Source organism: Pseudophryne corroboree, chromosome 5 (genome assembly GCF_028390025.1).
Source record: "Pseudophryne corroboree isolate aPseCor3 chromosome 5, aPseCor3.hap2, whole genome shotgun sequence".
Taxonomy (NCBI): domain Eukaryota; kingdom Metazoa; phylum Chordata; class Amphibia; order Anura; family Myobatrachidae; genus Pseudophryne; species Pseudophryne corroboree.
In genome coordinates this window covers 288,118,481-288,126,152 of record NC_086448.1, presented here as the reverse complement: position 1 = coordinate 288,126,152, position 7,672 = coordinate 288,118,481, and positions in this window count along the sequence as shown.

Genomic DNA, 7,672 nt, shown 5'->3' with positions numbered 1-7,672 from the left:
GGGTCCCTGTCTTTTTCAAGACTTACCGCGGCTGCGTTTGACGGCATGGCGGTTGAACGCCAGATCCTAAAAGGGAAAGGCATTCCAGAAGAAGTCATTCCTACCTTGATTAAGGCACGGAAGGAAGTCACCGTGAAACATTATCACCGCATTTGGCGAAAATATGTAGCGTGGTGCGAGGATCGGAGGGTTCCGACGGAGGAATTCCAACTGGGTCGTTTCCTACATTTCCTGCAATCAGGATTATCTATGGGTCTCAAATTGGGATCCATTAAGGTTCAAATTTCGGCCCTGTCAATATTCTTCCAAAAAGAATTGGCCTCTGTCCCTGAGGTCCAGACTTTTGTCAAGGGAGTACTGCATATACAGCCTCCTGTGGTGCCTCCGGTGGCACCGTGGGATCTAAATGTAGTTTTAGATTTCCTCAAATCCCATTGGTTTGAACCATTGAAAAAGGTGGATTTGAAATATCTCACATTGAAAGTGACTATGTTACTAGCCCTGGCCTCTGCCAGGAGAGTATCTGAATTGGCGGCTTTATCTTATAAAAGTCCTTATCTAATCTTCCATTCGGATAGGGCAGAACTGCGGACTCGTCCGCATTTTCTCCCTAAAGTGGTATCAGCATTTCATCTGAACCAACCTATTGTGGTGCCTGCGGCCACTAGCGACTTGGAGGACTCCAAGTTGTTGGACGTTGTCAGAGCCTTAAAAATATACATTGCAAGGACGGCTGGAGTCAGAAAATCTGACTCGCTGTTTATATTGTATGCACCCAACAAGTTGGGCGCACCTGCTTCTAAGCAGTCGATTGCTCGTTGGATTTGTAACACAATTCAACTTGCACATTCTGTGGCAGGCCTGCCACAGCCTAAAACTGTAAAAGCCCACTCCACAAGGAAGGTGGGCTCATCTTGGGCGGCTGCCCGAGGGGTCTCGGCATTACAACTCTGCCGAGCAGCTACGTGGTCGGGGGAGAACACGTTTGTAAAATTTTACAAATTTGATACCCTGGCAAAGGAGGACCTGGAGTTCTCTCATTCGGTGCTGCAGAGTCATCCGCACTCTCCCGCCCGTTTGGGAGCTTTGGTATAATCCCCATGGTCCTTTCAGGAACCCCAGCATCCACTTAGGACGATAGAGAAAATAAGAATTTACTTACCGATAATTCTATTTCTCGGAGTCCGTAGTGGATGCTGGGCGCCCATCCCAAGTGCGGATTATCTGCAATACTTGTACATAGTTATTGTTAACTAATTCGGGTTATTGTTAAGGAGCCATCTTTAAGAGGCCCTTTCTGTTGTCATACTGTTAACTGGGTTTAGATCACAAGTTGTACGGTGTGATTGGTGTGGCTGGTATGAGTCTTACCCGGGATTCAAAATGCCTCCCTTATTGTGTATGCTCGTCCGGGCACAGTACCTAACTGGAGTCTGGAGGAGGGTCATAGGGGGAGGAGCCAGTGCACACCACCTGACCTAGTAAAGCTTTACTTTTTTGTGCCCTGTCTCCTGCGGAGCCGCTATTCCCCATGGTCCTTTCAGGAACCCCAGCATCCACTACGGACTCCGAGAAATAGAATTATCGGTAAGTAAATTCTTATTTTATTTAACACACTACCCACTAAGGAGTGATAGTCACTCAATGGATGCCGGTCCATATGGATATTAAAACTGGATTGGCATTTCTTTATGCACCCATCCTCAATGACATTGTTACAGAGCCGACAGATACAGTTTTCTTCAGCTAACAATCCTTCACAATTCCTTCTATGGTCAATGCTATCGGATCGTTTTCTGATACTCGCCTTTGCTTGTTGATTATGTTGTTCTTGGAAAACTACGCCTCCATCTGTCATCAGAACCCATTCCAGAACCTCTCTCGACCTCCATGGTACTCTCGCCGGAACAGACTGCTCTGGTCAACATCATGGTCAACAGGAAAATCCGGATCACAGTCTCTTGGGGCAAGTCCATCTTGTAGGAGGAAACGGAGAAGAATGAGAAGGGGGAAAAAATAATTTGAGGGAGAGGGGATGGGAAGTTGGAGAAAAACAATAAAAGGGAACAGGGGATCGACAACTGCTTTTGGTCTTGTGATTTTCAATGCTCAGGTGCCGCATCAGTCCTCCTGGAACAGACACTCCAGTGATACAACCTCTACCGTCTGTTCCTTATCACGGGGCCTCTCTGGATCAGCAACCTTTTTACAGTGGGACGAATGAACCCAAGTCTCTCTCTCAGCAACCTTCAATGCTGTAGTGCTAGTCAATAAGACCTGGTATGGTCCTTCCAATCTGTCAATAAGGCAACCTGAGCGTAGAAAATTCCGTATCATTACATAATCCCCAGGTTCAATGTCATGACAATTACTATCTGGTAAATCAGGAATCACTAATTTCAGATTATCATTTTGATTCCTCAACTGTTTACTCATGTTAATCAAGTATTTTACAGTCACTTCATTGTTACACTTCAAATCATCCTGAGGGTTAATCATAACATGCGGTTGTCGACCAAACAAGATTTCAAAGGGAGACAGATTAAGAGGGGACCTGGGAGTGGTTCTGATGCTGTACAGTACAATGGGTAAAGCTTCTGGCCATGTCAATCCTGTCTCTGCCATCACTTTACTCAGTTTATTTTTAATAGTGCTGTTCACTCTTTCCACTTTCGCACTCGCCTGTGGACGGTATGGAGTGTGCAGCTTGCTATCAATTCCCATCAATTTACACATTCCTTGAAAGACATCACCTGTAAAATGGGTACCCCTATCACTTTCGATAATTCTAGGGATACCATATCTACATACAAATTCCTGCACAATTTTCTTAGCAGTAAACATAGCGGTATTTGTGGCCGCTGGAAATGCTTCGACCCAATTTGAGAAAACATCTATACAAACAAGTACATATTTCAAATTTCGACAAGGGGGTAATTGAATAAAGTCAATCTGTATTACCTGGAAAGGGCCGCCGGCAGGTGGGATATGAGATGGTTCTGTAGGTATTGCCTTTCCGATGTTCTTTCTCAGACAGGTAAGGCATGACATTGCCCTTTTACTCGCATGAGATGAAAATCCTGGGGCACACCAATATGCTCTTACCAACTTGCACATCCCTTCCTTGCCCAGATGAGTCAGCCCGTGAGCTGCCTCAGCTAAACATGGAAGGTATGCTTTGGGGGCCACTGGTTTACCGTGTCCATCCGTCCAGAGTCCTGAGGACTCCTGACCATATCCTTTTGCCTTCCAGATTGCCTTTTCCTGTGTGGAACACAAATTTTGCATCTCACACAACTTCTGTGTGTTGATGGTATTAAATACCATCAGTTGTGTGGTGTCTGTCTGTCTGGGGGTAGCAGCTGCTAATTTAGCAGCTTCGTCTGCTCGGCTGTTACCAAGTGATACTGGGTCTTGGCTATATGTGTGTGCTTTACATTTGATAACAGCCACTCTGTCGGGTTCCTGTATCGCTGTTAGAAGCCTTTTTATGTGAGCTGCATGCGCTACCGGTGTACCAGCTGCCGTCATGAAATTTCTGAGGCGCCATAGGGCTCCGAAATCATGGACTACCCCGAATGCGTATCTAGAATCGGTGTAGATATTGGCTGATTTGCCCTTAGCCAATTCACATGCTCTGGTTAGGGCGACCAGTTCAGCAACCTGGGCTGAGTGAGGTGGGCCTAGCGGTTCCGCTTCTATGGTGCCTTGGTCATCTACGACTGCGTATCCAGTACACAAGTCTCCCGAGTCTGACTGTCTATGACAACTACCGTCCGTGTAGAACGTAAGTTCTACATCTTCCAGTGGGTTGTCACTGATGTCAGGCCTTGCGGTAAAATTTTGGGTCAAATATTCCATACAATCATGTGTGTCTTCCTTTGTATTAAATTCTCCTTCCCCACCACTCTCATCCTCCACCCTTTGTGCCTGTCCAGGCACACCTGGGAGATATGTTGCAGGATTTAATGCACTGCATCTCCTTATGGTGATGTTTACGGGGGCCATTAGTGCCAATTCCCATCTTGTAAACCGCGCTGATGAGACGTGCCTGGTTTGGGCAGAATTTAACAAGGCTGACACTGCATGTGGTGTATGAATTGTGAGGTTGTGACCTAGCACGACGTCTTCGCTTTTCGTTACTAGCAATGCTATCGCAGCAACGCTTCGCAAGCATGTGGGGAGGGATCGCGCTACCTTATCTAGCTGAGCGCTGTAATATGCTACCGGCCTGCTGGCATCACCGTGCTTTTGGGTTAGTACGCCTGCCGCGCAACCAGCACTTTCTGTTCCGTATAGTTCAAAGGGTTTCCCATAGTCTGGCATACCCAATGCTGGTGCCTGCGTTAGGCACTGTTTAAGTCTCTCGAATGCTGTCTCGGACTCGTCTGTATGCGAAATCCGATCAGGTTTGTTTGAGGAGACCATCTCCTGCAAGGGTAACGCTAGAATGGAAAACCCTGGGATCCAGTTACGGCAATACCCACACATTCCTAAAAATGTTCTGATCTGTTGCTGGGTTTGTGGCAGAGTCATGTCTCTAATTGCTTGAATTCTATCAGCGGTCAGGTGTCTCAGTCCTTGTGTTAGACAGTGTCCCAAATATTTTACCTTAGTTTGGCACAATTGCAACTTGTCTTTGGAAACCTTGTGTCCTGTGTCTGAAAGATGAAACAGGAGCTGTTTCGTATCCTTCAGGGATGCTTCCAAAGAATCAGAACACAGTAGTAGATCATCCACGTACTGTATTAATACTGATCCACTCACTGGTTGGAAAGACTGTAAACAATCATGCAAAGCCTGAGAAAATATACTTGGGCTATCTATGAATCCTTGTGGTAATCGAGTCCATGTGTATTGGACTCCTCTGTATGTAAATGCAAACAAATATTGACTGTCAGGGTGCAGAGGTACCGAAAAGAAAGCGGAGCAGAGGTCAATAACAGTGAAAAATTTCGCAGTGGGAGGGATTTGCATTAGGATGACAGCTGGATTTGGCACTACGGGGAACTGACTCTCAACTATTTTGTTAATCCCCCTTAGATCCTGCACTAGCCGGTAACCCCTCCCCCCACTCTTTTTAACAGGGAAGATGGGACTATTGGCAGTGCTGGACGTTCTTACCAGAATGCCCTGTTGTAGCAAGCGCTCTATTACTGGGTAAACTCCTAACTCCACCTCTGGCTTCAGAGGGTACTGTGGGATTTTTGGAGCTATCCTACCATCTTTTACTTGTACAACTACCGGAGCTACGTTTGCCATTAATCCAGTGTCCTGTCCATCTTTAGTCCAAAGTGACTCTGGTATCCGAGATGTCATTTCTTCTACTTGGGAGGGAGTCCTATTTGTCATAATGGTATGTGACATTAATTTTGACGGGGAGTCTAACATGTCTCGCACTTCCTGAGCGTGATTCTCAGGTATGTCCAAGAATACACCTTCAGGAGTACAATAAATGACGCACCCCATTTTACACAGTAAGTCTCTTCCCAGGAGATTAGTCTGTGCCGATGCAGCCAGCAAAAAGGAATGCTTGGTATGTAAAGGCCCTACTGTAATCTCGGCTGGTTTGCTAACAGGGTAGTGCTGGACTACTCCCGTTACCCCTATGGCTGGAATTGTCTTACCAGTGGTTCTCATGCCCACTGTCGAATTTATCACTGATTTGGCCGCCCCTGTGTCTACAAGAAAGTTTAATGATTTACCAGCTACATTGATTGCAATTTCTGGTTCACTTCCAAGGCTTGCAATCAATTTTACTGGCTGCAGATTACAGGTATGGCCACACCCCTATTGGGTATGGTGACCTCCCTGAATCCCGCTGGCAGCAACTACTTGTGATGGAGTTAATTGGGAGCTACCAGAGGCTTGCCAGTCTCTGTTCGGGGGATATCTTTTTGTTTCCCCTGTATGTGGCTCATAACTCCGTTTCTGCGGACCCTGATCCCAATGTCGTGTGTCGTGTCGTTGTCTAGGGGGTTGGTATGAGTTTCGTGAATTCTTCACTCTACAATCTCGTGCCATGTGTCCCTGTTTATGACAAGAATAACAAGTAACCACATTTGACTTACCCACAGGGTTTGGTGATATAAACAAAGGCTGCCTTGTGGTCAGGGCCTGTATACTTACTGCCATTAACTTATCACCTTGTTGTTCCCTGTGTCTGGTGATGTTCCTATCGTGATCAATAGCAGCCTCTCTCAAAGTAGCCACAGACAGACCTCGCCAACATGGTTGTGTGGTCTGTACCCTAGTCTTCAATGACTCTTTTAAACCATCCATCAGTACCGATACTGCTACTTCTCGATGGTTTATGTTTGTTTTAATGTCCTCTATGCCTGTGTATTTTGCCATTTCTGATAATGCTCTGTGAAAATACTCTGCAGCTGTTTCTGACTCCTTCTGTTTAATGGAGAATATTTTGTTCCATTTAACTACGGCTGGGAAATACTCCTTTAACTGTAAACTTATTCTTTTTACATTGTCTTTGTTGTATACTTCTGTAAGAGGTACATCTTGATCTAATCCACAGTCAGCTAAAAATTGAGCTGCGTCGACATTGGAGGGTAAACATGCTCTCAGCAATATCTGCCAGTCTTTATTGTTGGGCTCTACAGTGTTACCTAGGTCTCTGATGTATTTTTGGCTGGCAACTAAGTCTTTTCTAGGGTCAGGGAATTCAGACACTATGGTCCTTAATTCCATTCGGGAAAATGGGCTGTACATGGCAATGTTCCTAACAGGAGTGACTCCTGAAGTGTCTGTTTTCCCATTTGGAACTACTATTACCTTAACAGGATTAACTCTAACAACCTCATTCTGTGTAGATTCTACAGGCTGTGGTGAAATAGTTTCAGCATAGTGTATGGTGCCGTACTTACCCGTTGATACGACCTCACCTATCCCTCCGCTAGGGGCCTTTGTTACTAATCTCGGGGGTGGAGCTGTGCCTACTGTGGTCTCTGCTATGGTGGCTGCTAGAGAGAGCGCTGAAATTGTTGCCGATTCGTCCTCTTGATCACACTCCTGAGGAAAGTTCAAAACAGGGTACAACTTGCACGGGTTAATACTTGCATTGGTTAATTGGTTAACATTATCTTTAACATTTACACAGTTGCTAAGTGTTTGTGTGTTACACCTTAGTGCGTCATTCTCCGCAACCAATTTTTCTCCCGATATATATGGTGGCGGTGGGGCCGTGGCTATCAGTTTTCTGATCGAGCCAGATCCCGCCGCCTGAGCCAATCCTCTCTGTATGTCACCCTCCTGTTGCCACAACTGTAAATAATCATAATGCTTGATTCGTCTCTTTGCTGATTTAATGAGACATATCCTTCTCCTTAAATTCGTTAACACTTCTGTGCTGAAGCTACCTACTCTTGGGAATTTCTCCCCGTCATGTACCGTCATTCTCTCCCATTCATCACATAAAGCTTCTGTGTGACTTCCGTATTTCTCACACATTACGTACCTTGCCGACCCGACTGGTCGGTTCACTGAATCAACCCGAACCGAGGTTGATCGCCCCCTACCTGAACAAGTGGCCCCCATAGTTCGAAGGTGTTGCTTTATTCAGCCAACCCTTACGCAAACCAAAATGTTCAAAATAGGCTGACGGTGGCGGTTTACCGAGTACCCCACTCACTCGCCCACGCCGACCAATACGACCTGA